This window comes from Cynocephalus volans, chromosome 4 (genome assembly GCF_027409185.1).
Source record: "Cynocephalus volans isolate mCynVol1 chromosome 4, mCynVol1.pri, whole genome shotgun sequence".
NCBI classification, from domain to species: domain Eukaryota; kingdom Metazoa; phylum Chordata; class Mammalia; order Dermoptera; family Cynocephalidae; genus Cynocephalus; species Cynocephalus volans.
The window spans coordinates 77,246,079-77,270,821 of record NC_084463.1 but is presented as its reverse complement, the minus strand read 5'-3'; positions in this window follow the sequence as shown (position 1 = coordinate 77,270,821).

Below are 24,743 nucleotides of genomic sequence, written 5' to 3'. Positions count from 1 at the left end.
AAAAAAATAGAAAGCCTGAGCAGACCAATTACAAACAAAGAGATCAAAGTAGTAATAAAAAGCCTTCAAACAAAGAAAAACCCAAGACTAGATGGCTTCACAGCTGAATTTTACCAAACATTCTAAGAATTAATAACTATCCTCTTAAACTTTTCTAAAAAATAGAAGTAGAAAAAATATTTCCAAACACATTTTATGAGGACTGCTACAGTGTTTTGGATTCCTAGATATCATTTTTATTCTTTTTCAGTTCTTCTTTTTCTGCTTATAATACTCACCAGTTCTTGCACATTCTCTGCTTTTCCCATTAGAGCCCAAATCTATTAGTTATATTTATTTTAAATCTCCGTTCTTTTTATTCCCAAACTGTGTCATATCTGAGTCTAGTTGTGTTTCTTGTTTTGTCTCTTCAGACTGCTTTCTTGCCTTTTCTAATTACAGTCAGACATGATGTATTTAACAATAAAAACTGAGGTAAATAGACCTTGAATGTGAGGTTGTATGGAAAAAGGGGAACTCTCCTACACTGTTGGTAGGACTGTAAATTGGTGCAGCCACTGTACAAAATGGTATGGAGTTTCCTTGGACAACTACAGATAGAATTGCCCTATGATCCAGCAATCCCACTACTGGGTATATACCTAAAGGAATGGAAATCATCACGTTGAAGTGATACCTGTACTCCCATATTTATTACAGCTCTATTTACAATAGCTAAAAGTTGGAACCAACTTAAATATCCATCAGTGGATGACTGGATGAGGAAAATATGGTATATTTACACAATGGAATACTACTCTCCCATGAAAAAGAATGAAATACTGCCATTCACAGTAACATGGATGAACTTAGGAAAATTATGTTAAGTGAAATAAGCCAGACACAGAAAGAGAAATACTTTATGTCCTCATTTATAAGTGGGAGCTAAAAAAAATAAAAAAATAAAAAAATAATAAAAAAAGAAAGACATAACAATCACAGTAATATGTTTAGCTTTCAAAAGAAGAGAACAGAACTGAGGTTACCAGAGGTTGAAAAGGAAGAGGAAGACAGGGGTAATGGGAGAATTGGTAAAGGGCCATGAAAATCGATTATATTGTATAATGTTGATTATACTAATTATCCTGATTTGAACATCACATATTGCACACAGGTAGCGATATTCAGTGCTGTACCCCACAGATGTGTACAATTGACTATGTTCCAATAAAAATTAATTAATTAAAAAAAAACCCTTTCCCTATCCACATGTATGTCTATCTCCTGGTTCATTAATTTTTGTCTCTTCACTCTTGGTGGTGCTGTCTGCATTGCTCCTCATTTAAGTGTTCAATACACTGTTCTTGCTGCTGTGTTCTTGCAGCCATCACTCCAGCATAATTGTTCTTGTTATTTCCCAGTTGTATCTATATTATCAAAGTAAGAGCACATTTCTGTCACAAGTTCACAAAAACAGCATAATAGGGGGTTAAACATTTGGAATGCGAAGCTAGATTGTCTGCACCTTTACTTGTTCCGAAACCACTGCCTCCATTATTGTGTAGTAAAATGGGGTGATAACGATAGTACTGTCCACAGTGTGGTAGTGAAAATTTAATCATTTAGTCTATATACAGTGCTAACAGTAGTATCTGGCTCAACAAGTTTAATTTAACTGTCAGCACCTCTGTTTCCTGATGTGTAAAATGGGAGATTATAACAATTCGTTTCATACAGGAATTAAGCTGTGAGGTGAAATTCCTTAACCAGTGTAAAGTGCATATGAGTATTCAATAAACCTAGCTGTTTTAAAACTTAAAAAAAGAAAAAAAGATATTGGGCCATTTTTAATGCTTGTTGTAGCTGTAGGTGATAGAGATTTCTGATTTTGTGTCTCTTGGAATTCTTTTAGCTGTAATCCACTATTTTAAAAGTGTTATGTTATACTTTTTGGTATAATGTAAAAGTATAGGGAGGAGGAAACATTTATAGTTTTTGATGATGTTAGATATTTAGTGGGCCTGTTTCTTGGGGCTGTGACCTTTACAAATTTTTCTCCATTGGTATATTTCCCTCCCTTTACCCCCCTGCCCCTTACCTATTTTCCCTGAGTTCAGTGTTCCAAATCTATTTCCTTGAAACCCAGTCCCTTGTTGACTATGTATTTTCTGCCTGTAGAGAGGACAGAGAGGTTGAAGGGATCTCTAGTGGAGAGGAATTCGCTTCCCCCAACTAGGTAAGGTTTCAAAATTGTGTTCTGGCAAAATACTTTTCTGAGGATATCAGGCTTTCATTATGGAGAAGGCTCTTGCCATGTCTTAAAACAGATATTTTTTCTATCCCCTTGCCATGGTCCAGAGGAGCTCTTTCTTGGATCTCCATCATGAGAACCTGGTGGGTTCCTGGTGGTAATGCCCCCTAAAATATAGGGATACCTCTAAGACTGCAGTTCTATAGTTGGTTCATACTTGGACTCCTAGAATTTATCAAAGTTGTTGTGCATGTGTTCCTATCAATTTATGTTTCCAGTGGCTTCTATTCCCAATGAGCAGAATCCTGTTGCTGTATCTCTCTGGTTGGATCTGTCTCTGTAGATTTTGTGAATTTTTCTGTCCTATGACCTCAGTTGTCTGATCGTGCTACATAGTTATTGATTTTCATTTTGCCCAGCTTTTTCTTGTTTTAAGAGTGGGTGTGATGACTTCCAAGCTCTTACATATCAGAACTGAAATCAGAAATCAAAAGATTCAATTTAAATTTGTGCTGGCAGAAGCTTTCTCCAAAATTGTACGCTTAGGAGAAAAATTTAACTTTTCTCTTTAGAGTTATTCATTTTACGTAACTTTTCCAGTGACAACTTGAGTTTTACTTTTTTTCTTTAGTCAGTGCTTCTTCATAATGTGCTGATGTAGTTTGGCTGATGGAGCTGGTTGGAGATTGATGGTGTGCATATGGGGAGATTAGATGTGCCTGTACCCAAGTCTGGGTGTTTGACAGAAACCTAGATAATACTTAGCTAAGCAATCTTTGCTCTCAAACTGCATTTTCCTTGAGATGTTTTCATTACTACACATCTCTCTTTTATCTAAATATTGGACAGATAATTGTGTGCTCTGCTATGCTGCCTGATCACAGAGATTTTTATGTCTTCAGTGAAACTGAGCCACATAATGAGAGTGATATTGCTGTATAATTTTCAATCTCTTCCAGCTATTGTCATCCTTCTTTTCCCAGGCATGTGTTTAGTTGTAGCCTCGGCTGGGGTTTGCTTTGATTTAAATACTTTTTTTCCTTTCCAACTTCACCCTTTTCTGCTTTTACCAATTCTCCTCTTTTCTTTCACATCCAGTACTATACAGATACCCCAAATCACGCATTACTCTGCTTGCCACACTGTCCTTTTGCATTTGGCTGGAGCCTAATTATCCATCTCTCTCTTTCAAACTCATTTTTTCTAGTGAACCCTCATTCACCTTCTAACCCCCACCCCATCCATCCTTTAAGGAAGCTTTTTCTGATTACTCCATAGAAAGTGATACTTGCCAACTTGCATTTTCCCGGCACTGCACCTGTATACCAGACCATTACCTTTATGATAATAGTTTGTTATTTCTGTTCAGTAAAAGAACATAGGCCTTTTTTTTAAAGGTTAAAATATTTGATCTTAAGTGACTTAGATTGAGAACAATATTTTAAATCAAACTATAACTTGCCATTGTTTATAATGTCTTGTTATAAGAAGTGATGAGACTACTTTATCTAATTTCTTACAGGAAAAATATTTGCATAATTTGCCAGCCATCAATAAAGCACAGTGGAAAAAACATTAATTTATAGAGATGGAGGGCTAGGGCTGAAGAAATAATGGAACATAGCCTCTTAACAAGGGTTAACTCTCTTTTTTCCACCAGAGTTTAGCAAAGTCTGGAGCCTAGAGGTGCTCATTCCACACATGTAACCTATTGAATGATGAATGACTAAATCAATAACTGGTGCCACCTTGGTAACTTTCTTTTAAAATAGCTTTTATTTTATTTTTTTATGGTGGCTGGTCAGTACAGGGATCAAACCCTGGACCTTGGTGTTATCAGCACCATGCTCTAACCAACTGAGCAAACCTGCCAGCCCCACCTTGGTAATTTTCACTTTGTTACTTCCAAGCAATCATCATTTGCAGCTGCACTTTCAAGTTTTATATAAGCTCCTCTTTTTTCCTTTCAATCTCCAATGAACATTTTTTTTGTAGTATTAAACATATAGGATGCCTTCCCCCCAACAACCCATAAAATGCTTCCCATAGTAAATAGCCTAAAAGTGTTCAGTTAGTTTAGAGTAAATGTGGGTTTGCAGTCATAAGCTCTAGGCTCAAGTTCTACTTCTATCTCTGCTTCTCAAAATTATTTGAACTTGATTAGTACTCACTTTATCTATAAAAACATTTCTTCACATAGATTTGGTAGGCTCTTTGGACTTTTGGTAAGGAAATAAAGTTTTCTTAATTGCACTTAAATGTAGTTTGTCCAAAGACCACTTGCAGTGGAAATAAAAAGCTTTGAACAGAGTCTTAGTGCTGTCTGTTTGCTGCTGGCACTTGCACTCTTAAAATAACGTTTTGAGAAACAAACAACAGATGTTATAGAAATAAGAAATTGGATTCTTGAGAGCTGAGCTGGATAATGCCTCTAATGACAGCAGTGGTAGCAACTTTCATTTCTCATATGAAAAAGTGTGCCAGATTCTCTTTTAAGTAAACACTTTTAAACATTTTCTTATTTAATTCTGATATTTTGAAATAGATGCTAGTACTATCCCCATATAACTGAGGAGGAAACCCAGAGCTATCTGACTCCAAATGGAGGATATAAATTATAAACCTAGCAGACTGCTATCACTATTCACCTAGAGATGGCTGTACAGAAATTCCCCTGGCTTAATTTGTAATACGGGCTCCTGCCTAAACTCTTCTAATGGCACAATCCATTTTGCTCGCCCTCACTCCACATGCAGCTGCAGAGCATGAATTTCAGTGCAGAGCTACAGACCGGAGACACCAAGCAAAGACCTTTCCTTACTGATAGCTGTGAAACAATTTTTTTCTCACTCTTGTCAATGTGTCCACATGTACCATAATGTGTCTGAGTCAGTGCTCCTAAGATTGAGAACCAACTGGCCAAGAAATCTTTGGGAATAGAGAAATAGCTTTTAAAGAGAGGCCTCTGCAAATGGCCATTCCCAACCACCTGTGACAGAAAAAATTTTTCATTTCCAGCACAGAAATGCATGAGTTCTCTCTTAAAAACTGCATCAGTCAGAAATCCAATCTTCATTTTCAATGAATGAAGGTGTCGTGTCTCTGCCACCTCAGTATGTCTATAAACAGAGAGACCTGTGTCTGGGTTGTAACATTTATGATTCATTTGTCCTTTGGTAAATTAAAATGTTTGACATTCCTACATTAGGCTGTAAAATGCAGGACGATATTAAGTGGCTAGTATAAAACTCTGTGATTCATGACAGAGAGGAGTGAATGTACCATGTTATCTGATCATTGTTGCAGCCAGTTGAGAGCCAGTTATCTGCTTTCTTCACATCTGGTGTACAGAGATAAACTCTCCTCCACATCATATCCTGAGAGTGGTGATGACTCCTTCTTGGCATTTTCTGTGCGACGCTTTCTGAAGCTTTACATTCTCATGTTTTAAGATATCCAAACTGTGATGTTCCAATGGTTAAAAAATTAGATTTTTTGTGAAAATAATCAGACTGTAAAGAATAGAGTTTTTTTCTCCTTGTTGATAGTGCCTTGGTTATCTTCTTAAAAAATCTAAATGCTATTGATTTGGGCATTAAATTTATGACTGTGCAGCGTAATTCTTTATAAATGAGTCTCTGCCTTTCCCAAGGGTGCCAAACACGCTAGCTGACAGAAAATCATTTTGTAGGAAAGGGAATGTTTAATATTGCCTTGGGGCATAACTCAGGTGCTCACTTTAATACATGCTTTTCATGCTGGAAAGAATTGATAAGCAATGTCTCCAAAAGTAAAATATTCTGATGTAACTGAGCCTGGGATCAACAGAGATAAAAGTTTGTGAGAACAGATAAGGCATGTTGGAGGTTTCCCCTGAGGGGTTTTGTAATACTTTGGGGAAGTGGGAAGAAGTGATGGGATTTTCTGGATTCTTCATAATCAGATTCAAATCTCTCCTCTACACAGATGAGTAGTAAACAGATATTTGAAAAGCTGCTCTTGGGGATGGACTTTTGCTCCTGCTGGACTCTGTCTTGCTCCCATTACATCAGAAATGGTGAAAATCAATGTGAAGCGATGCCTGCTGAAGGTCAGGTGTGAAAAAGGGTTCAGCATAACAATAATTTCAAGCACCTTCAGAATATCTCATCAACTATTAAGAGATCAATTGAACCATTATTTTTTAAAATCGTGCTTGAGCAGTCTCAGTGCTGAGGGTGAGATGGTGAGACTGTTGAGGCAGAAGAGGATATGGAGAGGGAAGCACCCTCCAGGGGTGCATCTGCTTGGGAACTGGTGTCAAAGAGGCCACATTGGAGGCCCCAGTACAAAGATGAGTGTGGGGAAAATAGAATAATTTAGTCAGGCTCCTTCAACTCAGGTCTGGTTGGGGGTGAGCAGCACATTTCTTGTAAACAAGTTGTGTGTGGGTGGGGTTAGTGTGCATGTGCACCCATGTATCTTTTTAGTTTGTTGCTATTGTGTATTCTTCAGTTTGGGAAGCAGGCTGGCAGCAGAGCTCATGTCTAAAAATAGAGCATGTTTACTCTACTGGCAGCTGCTCAGTTTTTTTTGGACTTTGCCCATAACAGTTGAGTTTTGAGTTTCTCCTTAGACTGCGTAAGTATTAGATGTGTGTGTGTGCTGAATAAAGACTATTACCTCTTCAGTCAAGGCTCCAAGGACCCTTTTGCCAGTTACCTAGCTCATAGACCTGCATGTGAAGGGTTTGTGAACGGGCTCGACGGGTCTGTGAGCTCCAGACCCCAGCCCCAGCTCTATAATGAGGAAGAACAAGAGCTTAAAACCTGACCCAGCCAGATCTTGTCCTAATGCTTCTCTCAATCCTGTGGTAGCTGTTTGTGTGTCACCCTAAGTCAGCATGCTGTCATCTACTTTTGAAGACTTCCTACCCCTTTATCCACCTTTAATCCTAACAGTGTGCATTAGCCAGATAATAGAAAACCAAAACACTTAAATCTATTTTTGCCTTTATTTTTGTAGAATTATCCTGTTAGAACACTAAAAAAGAATTCCTGTCATTTTTCTTTCAACTACCACTTCTCACCTTGTTTCAAAATTCCTGAGAAATTAATAACTGAGAGGCTGGCAAAAAAATTATTCTCCCCTGTGACATTGAATAACCTGCTTCTTTTAGATTGATAGTGGGTACACCATAACAGTGAACACAGTTCTTGAGCAAAAGACTCTCACACTTACAATCCTTTAAGAATTAATAATCTCCTATGAGTATTTTAATTTGTCACAGGCTTATTTATTCTTTGAAAATCATATGCAAAAAAATGGTTTATTTTTCCTTCAGAAGCAGCTTTATGTTTTTACAGTGGGACTACCTTTTTCTTTGTGCTATGGGCTTCCCTTATTCTATGAGCTTTATCATGCGCTTCTGCTTTCTGTCTTAACTCTGCTCTGTATTATTTTCGATATTCTTAGTAGTCATAATCAATTTTTTAACAACTTATTTTTGAACATTCTCAGGTGTCAAAGGCTCATTTGACCTTAATAGAGCAAAGGTTACTGTTTTAAATTTCTAAATTTGATACTATCAATTTTACTCTCCTAGCCATTCTGGGGAATTTGGAGAAGCTATTACTCTTCCAGCCATTCTGGGACATTTAGAGAAGCTATGATCTCAGGCCTCTAAAATTTAAAAGGAGTGAGAAACAAGTTGATAAATCGTGTTCATAAATAATTTGGCAGGACTAAAGAAAAGAGAGAGCCATTCAAAATATTTGACAGGATAACCACATGCCCTGGTTTGCCTGAGATGGTACTGGTGTAATTATTAAAAGCATCCGCATTCACTCTCAAACATGTTCTGACTTGGAAGACTAATTAATTAGTCTCTCTGTATTTAGAAAAAAAAAAAATGATCAAAGAGATACTTTAAGTTTAGACCAGTCAGTAACTTTTGTCATTAAACTTTTAATAGAAACTTAAAACACCTAAATCTACACAGATCATAAGAATACAACTTGTCAAAATGGACACATGTGGGTGAGTAGCACCCATAAGAAGAGATAGAACATTATTAGCACTTCTGAAGCCCTCTTTATGCTGTGTCCTAGTCCTTACCCCTTCCATCAAGGTAACCACTATCCAAATTTCCAAGGATGTGAAATTTTTCAAAATTGCTGTTTTGTGTCTTGCATCTTTTGCTCAGCATTATGTTTGTGATATTTATTGATTTTGTGCATGAAGTTCATTTTCATTGCTGAACAGTATCCCATTATGCAAATATACCACAATTTATTTATTCTGCAGTTGATAAACTTTTGGGTTGTTAGAATGGGGAAATGGTAAAGAGCTCACTTTGGAACTGACTATAATGATCGTCAATAGTCATTCAAAATCTTTTGAGTATGCACTTTTTAAAATTTTGAGAAACTGTACATAATATTGAAGTGTTATAAATTAAGTAATAATTTATATGTTTGTATTATTAGTCATGACTATATACATTTGAAAATAGTCACGTTTTCCGGTGTGAAATATACTCATGTAAACTATAAATCTTTGGACTGTGCTTGGTACCATAGCAATGTCCAATTTCTGCAATAACTCCAAGCCCAGTGACCTGCACATAAGATAATAAGAACTCAATTCAGGGTGATGGCAGAATAGTTGAAAAGATGCTTTCTGTAATACTTTGAATTATCAATATAGCTTGGAAATAAATTAGATATTAGGGGTGATTATAAGTAGATCACTTAAATTAAATCGATCAATTGTACGGATATGTCACATTTTATTCCTAATCTCCTCTAATAAAGAAACCCAACATTCTTAGACTATGATCCAGGGAAAACACATGTATAAAATAAGTGTCAAAATTTCATGATCTTACTTTTATGAAAAATATCTTCTCATATTTCAACATAGGCAGACATTTGTGATTTATTGCTATAGCCAGATTTATAAGCTGACATATTAACAATCTAAAATATAGCCCTTTTAAAACATTGGAAAATAAAAGAGATTTATTAATTTGGTCCATTTTTAGTAATGAACATTAATGCTTAGAATCTTGTGAAATGGACATAGGCTAGTCTGGATGAACAGAATTCTTTGTTTAGTTCATTGTGAATTATTTGTGGGTACATGAACCTCTTTTCACTGATCTGGCATCCAGGAAACCTTGGCTATAGTTTAGAGTCCATCTCCAATCTTGGGCAGAGTAAAATGGTGTGGAGTCAAATGCAGAGTCATAGATCTGCCACTTAAAGAACTGGGTTATTTGGAATACTTATTTAACTCCTCAAAGTCTCAGTTTCTTCACAGAATTGGGACATAGTGAAATTAATAATATATAATATTTAGAAAAAATGCATAGCAAAACAGGGTGGGGCTATATTAAGCCAAAAAAAAAAAAAAAATAGAATAAGAAGGTCAAAGGATAAGCCAGAGGTAACAGCAAGAGAAACTGCACACATTGCTCATAAAGGGAATGGGGATGTAGAGGGGCTGCACTATACCCCAGGTAAGGACCTTGGTGTCTGCTCTAGTCCAGTGGCCAGAGGTCTGTGCCTCCACGTGACATGTGGTTTCATACCCCTCATATCAATAGTGTCTTGGGACATTGGGTTATGTAGAGAGTAAATATTTGAGATTAGGAACTCTGATGACTATTGGAGGAAAAAAAAAATCAACTAAGTAGGGAGGGCAGGCAGGTAAATTCTGGCAATAGACTTGAGAGTTGCCTTCATTTTGGACCACCATAAAACCTACTTCTGTGGCCATGCAAAAGGGTATATCTAAATAAAACTCACGTCTTTTTTCTTTGCATGTTGTTCTTGTAACCCAAAGGGAGAAGTATAAATATTTCTGGAAGGATCCATATGTAACATGCATGGCTACTATGAGGATTAATAACTGAAATGTTTGTATATAAAGTCCTTTTATCATGGTGCATGGTACAGAGTCAGAATTCCCCAATACTCACTTTTCCTTCCATTGGTGTGACTATATTTCCAGAAGCATGAAATGAGAGGGTGTCTAAGATCCCGCTAGGTCTAAAATGTCATGATCCTATGTATTATCATATATTTAAAGGCTAAGAATTGCAACTGAGTATAATGGAAAATTTTGAAAGAGCAAATGTTATTTTTTTTCCCATGCCAATTCCTATGAGCATAGTAGATTCAGCTTACAGAGTGAAATTATTATAGCATAATCAAAAGGCACATTGGTAATACAACTGGATATTATTTAAAATGAGAGAGACCTGTCAAGTTAGGAGGGGAAAAAAGAAAACAAACAAACAAACAAACAAAAACTAAGTGAAAGAGGTTAAAATCATGTATGGTGTCATGCAAATAATAAGGATGTTAGATTTTGTTTTCAATGAAATTCAAAGCTGTTGAACTGAGAAGAGACATGACCAATTTTTTTTTTTTTTTAGTGAATAACCGGCTGCCATTTGAAAGATAGAGAATAAGAGGGAAAAGATAGAAATGGGAAGCAAATAAGGAATTTACTGTAGGAAATAGCTATGGTTGCTTAGATCAAAGCATTACATTTTTCCTAATGCTTAGTGAGGTTCCTTAAAGATTATCTTTTATTTATAAATGTATTTTGAACAAAAAGAGAGTTAAATAAGACATAAATACACTGAAAGAAGTTTTGTTATTAAGTATATTTCATTTTATTAAAAAAACTGATCAGTTCTATACATTTATGAATAAAAATGATGTATTTAGTCTTGTGAAGAGAACAAGTTTGATTAAAATGACTACGTCTTTCATTTGTAATTATTTATCTTGGGATTATTTTTTGAGGGGGTTCAAGAAACATCTATTGAGTTGCCTTTTAAGTAGAAGGCAGTGTGATAGAAGATGGAGAGAAAAAAGGTAAATATCAAACATTCCCTGGAGAAGTTTACAATCAGCTTGAAAGTTCAAAAAAGCCTTCTCGGAGGTGTTGACACCTAACTGGAGTCTTAAAGTTTGAGTAGAAGTTATCTAGTTAAATAATAAGAGGATGAGAACTCAAGATAGAGATAACAGTAGGGACAAAAATGTGAAGGTATGGATTGTATGGCATATAAGAGAAAGGATTCAGTATATTAACACATAGAGTGAAGGTGCTAAGCATAAGGGATGAATATGAGCAGAGGACAAATTATGAAAGTCCTTCTTTTGCTGTGTAAGATGCTTGGACCATATTTCAAAAATAATCAGCAAATTACTGAAGGATTTTATGTAGGAGACTGATAAGCTCAAAATTTTGTTTTAGGCGCATTATCAAGTATGGTAGGCCATTAAGCTGTGATGACAAATTAACCCACAAATCTTCCTTGCTTTGGCTGGAAGAAGTGGGAGCTTCAGATCTCAATAGTCACTTAAAAACCATGGCTGACAGAATTGCACCTTCTTTTTGGTTGATGACACAGGGGAGTAGGGACTGGAAACTCACATGTGGACTTTTATCACCTCCACCTGGAAATAATTACTTCCCTACACAAACCATTGCCCGAAAAAGTCACATGGCCTGACTCAGCTGTAAAAAGTCTGAGAAAGCTGCAGTTTTTCTATGTGCAGAAGTGGATAAGAACTTGAAATGTTGTTGAATAGTGGTAATTTCTATCGCTATTGCACCACATTGAGGGCAGAGGGGCGGATGGGTTTGAATGGCACAGTACTGAACACAGGAGGTATCTAAATCATCCCGGCAAGACATGCCTTGACCAGATTGTAGAGATACAGATGGGAGTAAGGGAGGTAATATGAATATTTGGAAATTAAAATTATTGGAACTTGATGATTAGCTTATTAAACTGTGATTGGAGGTGAGAATTAAGAGAATATAGGACTACCCTTGGGTTTCTGAAATGGATAATTTTTACGATAGATGGTAGTACAACTAATAGACTGGGACAGAATACTGAAGAAGCAGGAAGTTTCATTGACAGAACAAAAAATATAAGACTCATTTTGAATTTGTTGATATTAAGGTGCAACAAGTGTGTGAATACGAAAGAAGAGTATAACTGTAAAGCTGGGGATAAGATTACCTGAGAGGAGAATGTAATTAAAAAAAAAAAAAAAAGACTGGCGCATAGATCAGACCCCAGGAGAAATCCCAGTGTGGGCAGAAGAGGAATACACGAAGCAGACATGAATGGGTAATTAGAAATGTAGGAGGAGAGTCAGATGACAGAAGAGTCAAGGAAGGTGGGACGGAGGGGTTTTGGAAGTGAGTGATCAACTTTATTGTATGTATGGAGGCTTTTGTACCATAAATAAAATAAATTCAAACTAGAATAGAATCTAAATGTAGGAAATGAATCTTAAAGCCCCAAGAAGAAAATAGGAGAATAATTTTTTGATATTAGGGTAGGAAATAATGTGAAAAAGCTTAAGCTGTAAAGAAAGAACAACAACAAAAAGTCTGACTGCATTAACTCTCTTGTGCAAGGTAAGAATTGAAAGAGGTCATTAGATATGGCAGTATGCCCACTAGGTCTTTTTGCCAGATAATTTGCAGTGACTTCAACAGAAATTGGAGGAGGCCACTGAATTAAGGAAGGATTAATTTTTTTTGAAGGAGACAAATAGGAGTATATTTATAGAATGGAGAGTAAAAGGTAAACAAAGAGAGATAACTTCAGGGTGGACATAATTTAAATATTAGAACTTTTATAAAGCTGGGAAGCATATACTTTTTAATCATCTCTTTAAATGTCTTTCTCCAGATATAGTCACATTCTGAGATGCAGGGCGTTATGGATTTAACATATGAATTCTGGGAGAGAAATTAGTCAGCCCATAACAGATGCATTAGTTTGACAGTCCCTGAAGTATATTCTAATAACTTGTTTTACTTTTTTTTCTTTTCTTTTAGCTCCTTTTTTATAGTCCTGCAACAAGTTTCTGACCATTCTGATCCTTAGGCCTCTTCTCCCAAATGTTTTCTTCTGGAAGTGATTTAATCTTCTTTTTTCTACACTGCACTTAACTCTTAAATGTGCATTCCGTTTGATCTCATCAGTAAGTAATATATTCTACCACCTTGAGATATTCAGCAGGCACACACCCCACTGTCAAAAGATAGACTTTCACCATTCTGGCATGAGAAATCTATGTTCTGATTCATGGAGGAGAAAGTATGTTAAATTGTTTGAATGCTTGAAGAAAATGATTCAGCAGTTGAATTCTTAGCTGTTTGGAGTGTTCAGACTCCTACGAAACCTTGGCTGAAAGAAAGGGTAAATCCTGCCTGTAAGATTCCTCCCTATATACCTTCAGTTGCCTTAGAGGGGCAGTGCTGTCTCGTGTATCAGACAAGAAACTGCCAGTCAGGAGATAGGGAATTTCCAACTGTCTCTTCTGAAAGCCTCAGCAAAACACTTCTCCTCTCTGTATGTCAGTATCCACATTAGAAAATGAGGGTAATAGCATTTATCTGAGAGGGATGTGATAAGGACAAATCAAAAGGTACTGTATGAAATGTTTGAGTATTTAAATATTGTGGTAAGAAAAGCAAACTGTTATCTAATGACTTTTCAGTTAATGTCCTCATGGTTTTTAACTGACAAAAGACTCAATTTTTAAACTTGGACAATAAATTCCGTAAAAGTGGCTTTCAGAGAATTTCTAGGTGGAACAAACAAGTATAACTGCAGATTATAGACGTGCTTTTCTTTCACATATACCCATATACACATACACTTTTTCAAATATATGTAGACACTATACAGGAACCAAATAAAACTTTAAAAAGGAGTTACTACATTAATAACTTATTATGTATGATTCAATTAATATCCAAGAAAACCACAACTATTAGGTTCAGTCAAGTGTTGACATTTGCACCTGAGAATATAGTTCTAAGATTTTATTTTTGCTTTGGAAATTAGTTACCAACTTGTGAAACATCTTTTGTTTTGTTTAGCAAAGCTCCTAACTGGAAATAGGCGGTAATAATGATTATTTCCCAAAGGTTTCATGGTCACAATCATCTAGCAACAAGTTCTAAATGCTTATTATAGTCATCCCTTGGTATTCCTGAGGGATTGGTTCTGGGACCCCCATGCATACTGAAGTCCCTGATATAAAAGGATATAGTATCTGCATATAACCTGCTTGCACACTCTTGTATACTTTAAATCATCTCTAGATTACTTATAATACCTAATAAAATGTAAATGCTACGTAAATTGTTGTTATACTTTATTTTAAAATTTGCGTTATTTTTTATTGTCTTTCCCCCAACATATTTTCCATCGTGGTTGGTTGAACCTGCTGATGTGGAACTGTGGATACGGAGGGCCAGCTGTACTCAGATTCTGCTGGGGAGCTTTCCCAAACTAGAAATTACTCTTCCCTGCCTCCAGTGATTCTGATTTAGTAAGTGTAACATCCTGAGTAATTCTGATGTCTACCTAAGTTTGGTATCTACTGTGCTAGACTGCTTATCAATGAATCAATAAGTTTTCCTTTTCTATTAGAAGTCCAGTGGTTTGCAAAGAACACTTACTTCTTGCCCCAAAGAAGCTTATATTCTCCTTAGTGAAAATGTCTTTTGGTTTAATTTTGCTTTTTATTTTAAACGACGATTCATTCCGTAGTTTCTAATGGTAAAACATTGTTAGGCACTATAGCAAATTAAAAGGTAGCTAAAACTCATGTTTTTGGCATCAGTGAGCCCACAAGCATGTTTCAAAATAATTCAATCAGGTCTAGTGTTGAAGGTTATGAGGAACAAATGCTAAATATGATTGACAATTTGTATATCTAATGAGCTATATTCTTCTTCAAGAGTATAGGCTGCAACTTGTAAAATATTCTTGGAAAGACAGAAGAAAGGAAGTCCATCTGCAATCAACCAAAAAAGGCTGAATGTAAATAACTTGGGCTGGTCAAGGGTAAGAAACATGGTTTTGGTTTACAAAGCGATGGTAGAGCAAGACCATCATTCTTGATTTAAAAAGTTGCTTGATCCTGATTGTATTGTATGTTTAGATGTTTAGTTTGTTAGGGCCACACATACTACTGGTTAACTAAAGGTTATCTGTGGTAAATTGAGGACGGAAATCATTCCACAATTTTTTCACAGGACGCACTTTAGAATGGAAGTCTTGTTCAAAGAACAGAGTTTATCTTAAAACTACTCTCAAGAACTGTAATGAATGGAATACTACTCGGCCATGAAAACGAATGAAATCCTTTCATTTGTAGCAACATGGATGAGCCTGGAAGACTTTATGTTAAGTGGAATAAGTCAGGCAAAGAAAGATAAAGCATGTTCTCACTCATATGTTTGAGCTAAAATAATAATAATAATAGTAAGGTGAACATTTAGAAGTAGAAGGTAGAATTGTGTTTACTAGAGGCTGGGAGGAAGAGGGGGAGGAGGCATAGGGAGAAGTTGGTTAATGGTCATAGAATTACAGCTAGATAGGAAAAATAAGTTCTAATGGTATACATATGGCGAGGCACCTATAATTAACAATAATTTGCTGTATGTTCTGAAATGGCTAGAAGAGAGGAGATCAAATATTCTCATCACAAAGAAATGATAAAGTTTTGTGGTGATGAATTCTCTAACTACCCTGATTTGATCACCACACATTGTATACAAGTATTGAAGTATAACTCTGTACCGCATAAACATGCACAATCAATATGTTTCAATTAAAAAGCAAATTCCTTTAAAAATTAAAAAAAAAGAACTGTGATAGGCCTGAGAATGTATCCTATGGACACTTGAAGAAGCAACAGGACACCCAGTACAACACAGAGGGCTTTCTTATCCACATAGGATATATATCATTTCCCGTGTCCCCAGTACCATGGGAGTGATGGGAAAGGGACAAAGAAGAAGCTGTGCATGTGGTGGGTTTCATCAAAGCTAGGGAAATCCAAGTTTAGGGAACTCAAATACTTTATAATGGGTTGCAGGCAAACCTTCCCTTTGTCCCGAAGGGGGACATTATCTTTATTACGCTGGACAGTAAACAAAATCTACTCTGTTTGCTCTGGAGGAAGATACTATGTCTATTCGCCAAGACTATTTACCGCACAAGTGTCCTTGGAAAGATTGTTTGGAGCAAAGATTGTCAGTGCCTCTGCTCACAAGAAGTGTACAAACATGAAAGATCCATGGAAAATTGTCTTCCAATAGCTATATTTTCTGTAAAGCATAATATTTTCACCTATATTTGCTTTAAGATGATTTTGAAAACCTAATGGACGTTATGGATAGGAAATCAAAATGGCCCTGCCCCCAAGCAACCGCTTGGCACCAGCAATAACTAAATACATTCACACCACTTCAACAATTTTGTTAATTGATTTATATACAGTAGAATCTAAGTGTTCTAAACAGTCTCAATCATATTCAGCCTTTTCTAAGGCATCCTTGATAGGTGGAAATCCAGCCCCTGCTTAAATTCCTGTAACACAGGAGTTCCTTATCTTATACATCCATTTTTTGAGGTCTTAATTTGAGTAGGCAGTATGATAGATACCGGGGACACACGCATGGAAGAAAGAAGCCTTTTTTTGGTCAAGAACCTCTCCCTTGAATAAAATAAAAAGAGTAAATGGCATTTTACTATGAATTATAGAGAAGGATATCCAATTCAGTGTCATGTTTTACGATAGGCTTGTTTGAGAAATGTGAATTTTAATTTTCTTGGAGGATATAGATTGTCTAGGCAAGAGGTAGAAAAATTAGTCTAGGGAGAGGGGAATAATGTGTGTAGAGAAAAGGATGGGAGAAAGAGTGAGGTAAATTCAGGTCATATCGAACCCTTCTGATTGCTGCCTTGTAGGATGTGTGTGGGTGAGTGGTAGGCAATGAAGCCATAGAGTAGGCAGGCATTGGATTGTGTGGAGACTAAACGTGAAGCGAAGGAGTTTTGAAAATGTATGGTTAGGCTTTTTAGAAGATTGGTGATATAATCAGATCTGAATTTTAGGGCAATTCTTCTGATAGCCTTAAGGACAATTGATTAAAAAAGCTCTAGAGTTTAGATCAGAAAATTAGAAGGAGAGAAAAAAAAATTATAAAGTCATTATACTAATCAAGATCTAAATTAAGGGCATGTCAATGAGAATGGGGGAAAAAGGATATTTAGGGAGTAAAATCAGTAGGACTTGGTGACTGATTAGAAGAAAGCTTAGAATTACTTTTTTGTTTATTACAGGACAACTGTTAAAGAAAACAATAATGAGAGAAGATCAGGTTTGTGTGTGTGTGTGTAAGGGTGGGTAATGGTAAAGAGATGATGAGTTCATTTTGGATATATTGAGTTTTTGTTGGGTATAATAAGGTCACTGCAGAGTGAGAGAACAGAGGAGGTCAAGAATGAAATCCCAGAGAACATCAGCATTTAAGGGACAGCTTCAATTCTTAAAAATTGCACATCGCACATTTTAATTTCTAGAAATTGATATATTACATGTATGATTATCATTTCTTGTAAAAACAAAAAGTAAAACAAGTAATAAGGCTTTCAGAACAATGGAAGCATAATATTTTCTCTTCACTTCTTGAAATAATAATATCCTTGAGGATGTGACATTATATGTAGACAATATTGTCAAGCTGTGTGGTCCTGCTGTCTTACCAAAGCTGGATGAAGTCTGAAAACTTCTAGAAAAGGGAAAATTAGATGAATTGGTTTTTTAGATAAAATTATTAGAAAAGTATTTACTTTTATGTAGTGGCCATGTTAGAAAAATAGTGGACTTAAAAAAAAACAATAAAATAAAGTCATTTGCTAAAAGGATATATTGGAAGCATTTATTTTGTGCCCTTATGAAAAAAACTAGTTTCTTTTCAAAATGTGGTTATCTGACCTTCAAGGGAATCTGTTTTGATAGTGATTATTATACTATTCATTCTTCATAGACATTCATTTAAAGGGTTTTTATTATTCTGGTAAAATTGATTTAGTATATAAAAAAGCATTCTCTTAATAGAGCTTTCATGTAGAATGGTTAGCATTCTATTAGATTTTATTGTGCTCTTTGGTACATTCTTTTAACTATGTTATTTTAACCAGGTTTTCATTTAAACAATTTAAGCAAATGATAACGATAATTTCTGGATTTTCAATGAGAGTTATTAGCCTCTTCAGAGCATTCTAATATCAATGATATTTCTTGGTCAATAAACTTATGATAAGATGTCCTTTGTCATTATCAAGCCATGAAATTTAAAAGTATCCATCACTTTTGTTGTTTTCTAGTCTTGCAAGCAAATTAAAAACAAACAAAAATACCCCAAATTGAAGGTAATTAGTATTGGTATGAGTGTGGGAAATTTAACCCTTTCACTTGTGGTTTACAGGAATGTACAATCTTTCTGGAGGGTGATTAGCAAACAGGTATCAAAAGACCAAATAAATATATTACCTTTAACCCATAAATTTGTACTTCTAGAAAATAATGTTAATAGAATTATCGGAAAACTATACAATTTTGTATATACAATTTTTCATTATATATACTTTTTGAAAATTAGAAACAACTTAAAAGTGTATCAACATAATTCTTGATATACACATAGTGGAATACTATGAAAATTTTAAAAAATGATAAGGGTTATTCTTATCGACACAGGGCGTCATACTGTTAACTGGAAAAAGTAGGGTTCAAAATGATATATAATCTGAATAGTTGGGGATCAGTTCTTTCTATTTTGAGCTCTGTTGGTTGAAAGTACAGAGGTCCAGTGGAAAAATTATAATTCAATTCCAAATACTTGAGAATGATGTAAAATGAACATCCTCAATGCATGGGAAAATATCTTCGATGTCTCATATTTATGTTTCCAACCAAATGGTACCTGGTCACTGGTCGTAGGTGGTGACTGTTTTCCCAGCACTTTCAGCCCCAGATTTATGTTTGTGCTTTCTCTGAAACAAATCACTGGTCTTTTTTCTTCCAATTGTTCTTCTCCCCACTATTTTCCTGTCTCCGTGTCATAGAAGTCCAGAAAAGACTGGGGAAGATTAACATCTGTGATAAAAACAGACTTTGTTGTGCCAGATTTAGTGGTATGCAGAGTGGGGAGTGAGCTCTGTTTACCTCAAAACTAATAAATTTATACAAACCTATGTTACTTAAAGACTATGAATATGTAAACACACATTAGATGTACAGTCTTGAAGGATATACACCAAAATATTAAAAGTTGTATTGCAGAATGGTAGGATTTCAAATAGTCTCTATTTTTCTAAAGTTCTGAATTTCTTACAATAAGCAGATATTGCCATTATTATCAAAAGTTATAATAATGTTTCGAAATAGTTTATTACAAGTTTATGAAGACTCATTTATGTTGAAATTAGCCTGGTGTTACCTTTATTCAATGCTGAGGATATATACTAGGTCTCAAATGTCAGATCAATAGATTGGTGATAGCCTTCACTCCTGGAAATTACAAACTTGAGCTCAAACATTTGACAATTCAGTATAAAATTTTCATTAAGTGTATTCTGTGTTTTTTTAAAAAAAATTAACACAGGAAAAACCCACATAGTTTATTTCTTACCTTAAAAGTTTATTTTGTAAAATTAGAATATTTTTATTACAGAAAATGTTACCACAGTGATGATTCTCTAGGAAAAGAGTAGGTAAAATGAAGTCATTAATCTGCTCTCTTTCACACAAAACAAAAAGTGAGTCTTCCTTATTCCTCATTTTTTTATTATTGAAACATAATTGATTGTACATATTTGTGGGGTACAGAGTTGAGTATCAATACCTGTGTACAATGTGAGAAAATCAAGTCTGTGTAATTAGCATATTCATCATTACAAAGTGTAACTACTTCTCTGTGTTGAGGACATTTGATCTCCTCTCTTCTAATCATTTGATAATGTGTCTGACTGTACATCAATAGAGCTTATTTGTCTTGGTATCTCCCCTCCCCCTCTCCCTTTCCTGTCTTTAGAAACCACAGTTTTGTTTTCTCCTTCTGAAAGTTCAATGTATTATTATGATTTTTCTTTCCTACCCTCCCTCTATCCCTCCCTCTTTTCCTCCTTCCTTCCTTCCTTCCTTCCTTCCTTCCTTCCTTCCTTCCTTCCTTCCTTCCTTCCTTCCTTCCTTCCTTCCTTCCTTCCTTCCTTCCTTCTTTCCCCTTGCACCCACTTAAGAGTGAGGGCATGAGGTATTTCCCTCTCTATGTCTGGCTTATTTCACTTAACATAATTATCTCCAAGCTCATCCATGCTGCTGCAAATGACAGAATTTTATTCCTTTTTACGGCTGAGTAGTATTCCATTGTATATATATATAAACCACATTTTCCTTATCCAGTTGTCCATCGATGGATGTTTAGGTTGATTCCAACTCCTGGCCATTGTAAATAGAGCTGCACTAAACATGGGAGTGCAGGTATTGCTTTGACATGATGATTTCCATTCCTTTGGGTGTATACCTAGAAGTGGGCTTGCTGGATCTTATGGTAGTTCTATCTGTATTTGTTTGAGAAACCTCCACAGTGTTTTCCATAATGGCCGTATTAATTTACAGTCCCAATAATGGTGTAGAAGGGTTTCTCTTTCTCTGAGTCCTTGACAGCATTTCTTATTCTCTGTGTTTTTGATAATAGCCAGTTTAACTGAGGTGAGATGATATCGCAATGTGGTTTTGATTTGCATTTCTCTGATGATTATTGATGTTCAGCATTTTTTCATGTACCTGTTGTCCATTTGTATGTCTTCTTTTGAGATGTCTATTCATTTCCGTTGCCCATTTTTAAATTGGATTATTTGTTTTTTACTATTAAGTGTTGTTAGAGTTCCTTGTGTGTTCTGGGTATTAATCCCTTGTTGGATGCATAGTTTGCAAATATTTTCTCCCCTTCTGTAGGTTGTCTTTTCACTCTGTTGATTGTTTGCTGTGCAGAAGCTTTTCAGTTTGATATAATCCCAATTGTTTATTTTGTTGTTGTTGTCTGTGCTTTTGGGGTTTTATTCATAAAATCTTTGCCCAGTTCTACTTCCTGAAGTATTTCCCGTGTTTTCTTCTAGAAGTTTTATAGTTTCAGGTTTTATATTTAAGTCTTTAATCAATTTTGAGTTGGTTTTGGTATACGGGAGAGGTAAGGGTATAATTTAATTCTTCTACACATGGATATACAGTTTTCCGAGCACCATATATTGAAGGGGTTGCATTTCCCGAATGTATGTTCTTGACAACTTTGTAGAAGATCAGTTGGCTATAAGTACATGTATTGATTTCTGTGTTCTCTATTCTGTTTCATTGATCCAAGTGTCTGTTATTATGCAAGTACCATGCTGTTTTGGTTACTGTAACTTTGTAGCTTTGTAGTATAATTTGAAGTCAGATAGTGTATTGCCCCTGGCTTAAAAAAAAAAAAAAAAAAAACTCTGCTTTGGCTATTTGGTGTCATTTGTTGTTCCATATGAGTGTTTAGGATTGTTTTTTTCTATTTCTATAAAGAATGTCATTGGTATTTTGATGGAAATTGCATTGAATCTCTAGATCATTTTGGGTAGTATGGTTGTTTTCACAACCACCATTCTTCTAAGCCATGAACATGGAATGTCTTTCCATCTTTTGGCATCCTGTTTAATTTTTTTCCATTAGTGTTTTGTAGTTCTCATTGTAGAGATATTTCACTTACTTGGTTAAATTAATTCCTAGGTATTTCATTCTTTTTGTAGCTATTGTAAATGGGCTTGCTTTCTGAAATTCTTTTTCTGCTAGTTTGTTTTTGGTATATAAGAATGCTTCTAATTTTTGTGTATTGATTTTGTATCCTGCAACTTTACTGAATTTTTAATCAGCACTAAGAGTTTTTTGGTAGAGTTTTTAGGTTTTTCTGTATATAGGATCATATCATCTGCAAACAAGGCTAAGTTGTCATCATCTTTTCCAATTTGGGTATCCTTTATATCTTTCTCTTGCCTGATTTCTCTGGCTAGTACTTTCAATACTATGTTAAATAGGAGTGGTGAGAGTGGGCTTCCTTGTCTTGGTCCTGTTCTTGAAGCAAAAGCTTTCAGCTTTTCCCCATTCAGGGTGATATTCACAGTGTATTTATTTTATGTGGCTTTTATTGTGTTGAGATACTTTCCTTGTATATATAATTTACTGAGAGTCTTTATCATGAAGGGATGTTGAATTTTGTCAAATACTTTTTTGTGTCTATGAAGATAATTATATGGTTTTTGTCCTTAATCTCATTGATGTGGTGTATCATATTTATTGATTTGCATACGTTCAACCATCCTTGCATCCCTGGGATGAATCCATATGATCATAAAGTATAAGCTTTTTGATATGCTGTTGTCAACCCACAGAGTAGTCCATACTTCTCTGCTCTTCCTTGCTGCTGCCACCACTACTGCTGCCACTGCTGCCAGCCAGCATCGGCTGGCCCCAGAGTGCTTTGGCCAGTGACACCTGTCTCCCTACATAGCATTCCATACCAGTCCCCATTGCCAAAGCTGCAGCCACTGCCACCCGGCCCTGGAGCTCTGTGGCCATTGCTGCCCATCTCTCTACCTGGCAGTCCATCCTGCCCCTCACCAATGTCCAGTCTGGGTGCCACCAGATCCAGGTGTTCCTGTGTTTTACCAGGCAGCAGGAAAGAGGAAGGTGGTGAAAAAGCCCTGCACACCAGTGGTGGGAACTATTCATACAGCCCACATGACTGAATTGACCTGGGGAGGGACACGTGTGGAGCCACCAGAAAGAGGTGAGTGAGCACAATACTTCTACCCAGTCACCCTACCCACATGGGAAATTAAGTTACACCTGAGTTCATGCACCCATGGTGGGAACTACTTACACAGTCCACATGACTGCATTGACCTGGGAAGGGACATGTGTGAAACCACCAGTGAGTGCCAAAACATGGGAGAGCCAAATAGAGTGCAGAAGAAAATCCCCAGCCACCACTATCCCATCCTCCAACCAGGAAAGCAAGGACCCAGGAGCAGCCTCTGCCTGCAGGAAAGAGGAAGAGAAACCCCGCTCAGTGTCACCCATTCAAGCTGAGGAGCTTCAGTGCACCTATCAGGTCATGCAAGCAAGTCTACTCAGTGTCAGCCATCTCAGCCAAGGAGCAACAAGGCACCTAGTCATTTCTCCAATGAACTTGAGATCTCACCCACATCCACACTGACCCAACATAGTGTCACTCACTTCAGCAAGAGACCACTGAATGCCCCAGTTCCTAGGCCATGGAGGCTGAGAGAGTTTGGATGTGTTGTCCCTGCCAAAACTCATATGGAAATCTGGTCCCCAGTGTGGCAGTGTTGGGAACTGTTTGAGTCATGGGGGTGGATCCCTCATGAATGGATTAATGTTCTCCCTGGGGGAGGGAGGCCTGAGAGAGATTTCACTCTATTAGTTCCCATGAGAGCTGGTTGTTTAAAAGACCCTGGAACCTCCCTCCTCTCTCTCTTGCTTCCTCTTGCTATGTGATCCGCTTATATCTGCTGATAGCTGCCATCTTCTGCCTTGAGTAGAAGCAGCCTGAGGCCCACACCAGATGCAGCTGTCCCAGAATCATAAGCCAAATAAACCTCTGTTCTTTATAAATTACCCAGTCTCCAGTATTCTGTTATAGCAACACAAAATGGACAAATACAGAAAACTGGTACCAGAGAAGTGGAGTGCTGCTTGTAATGAATACTTGATAACATGAAAGTGGCTTTGGAACTGGATGTTAGGCAAAGGTTGAAGGAGTTTGGAGGACTCAGAAGAGGCCAAAAAGAGGAGGGCAAGTTCGGAATGTCTTAGAGACTGGTTATGTGGTGGTGAGCAGAATGCTGATAGAAATATGGAATGTAAAGACCATTCTAAGGAGGTATCAGATCTAAATAAGGAGTTTATTGGAAACTGGGGCAAAGATCACCCTTGCTATGAACTGGCAAAGAGCTTGGCTGCATTTTGTCCATAGTACTTTGAGGAAGTTGGAACTTAAGAGTTGTGGACCTGAGTATTTGGTGGAAGAAATTTCAAGCAGCAGAACATTCAGGAAGCTGCATGGCTACTTGTGACAGCCTACACTGAGTTATGGCAGCAAAGGTATGACATAAAGCCAGAATTTAAAAGGGAAGCAGAGCACAAAGATTTAGAAAATTTGTAGCCTGGACATGCAGTAAAGATGCAGAGAGCATGCAGTGGTGCAGCCCAGCAACCCTTAGCTAAGAAGATTAGTGCAAAAGAACAGGATTATCAGGAGAAGGGGGTGGAGGGAAACCCTGAAGACCTTGCAAAAGCCTTTGGGGCCAGCCTTTCCATTTCAGGCCCAAAGACCTAGGGAGACAGAATGTCCTTGGGGAACAGGCCTGAGGAGCCCTCCATAGGCTCCTGCCCAGGACAACCTTGGGAAGCTGTTTCGAGCACCAGCACCCCAGCTGCTTTGGCTACTCCAGCTGTGGGTAAATTGACCCCAGGTGTGGTTGGACATGCAGGTTTGGAAAATACAAGCTGGAAAGCTTGGCAGAGTCCATGTGGTGTTAGGTCTGCAGGCTTGTAGAATGCTGGAGCTGTGG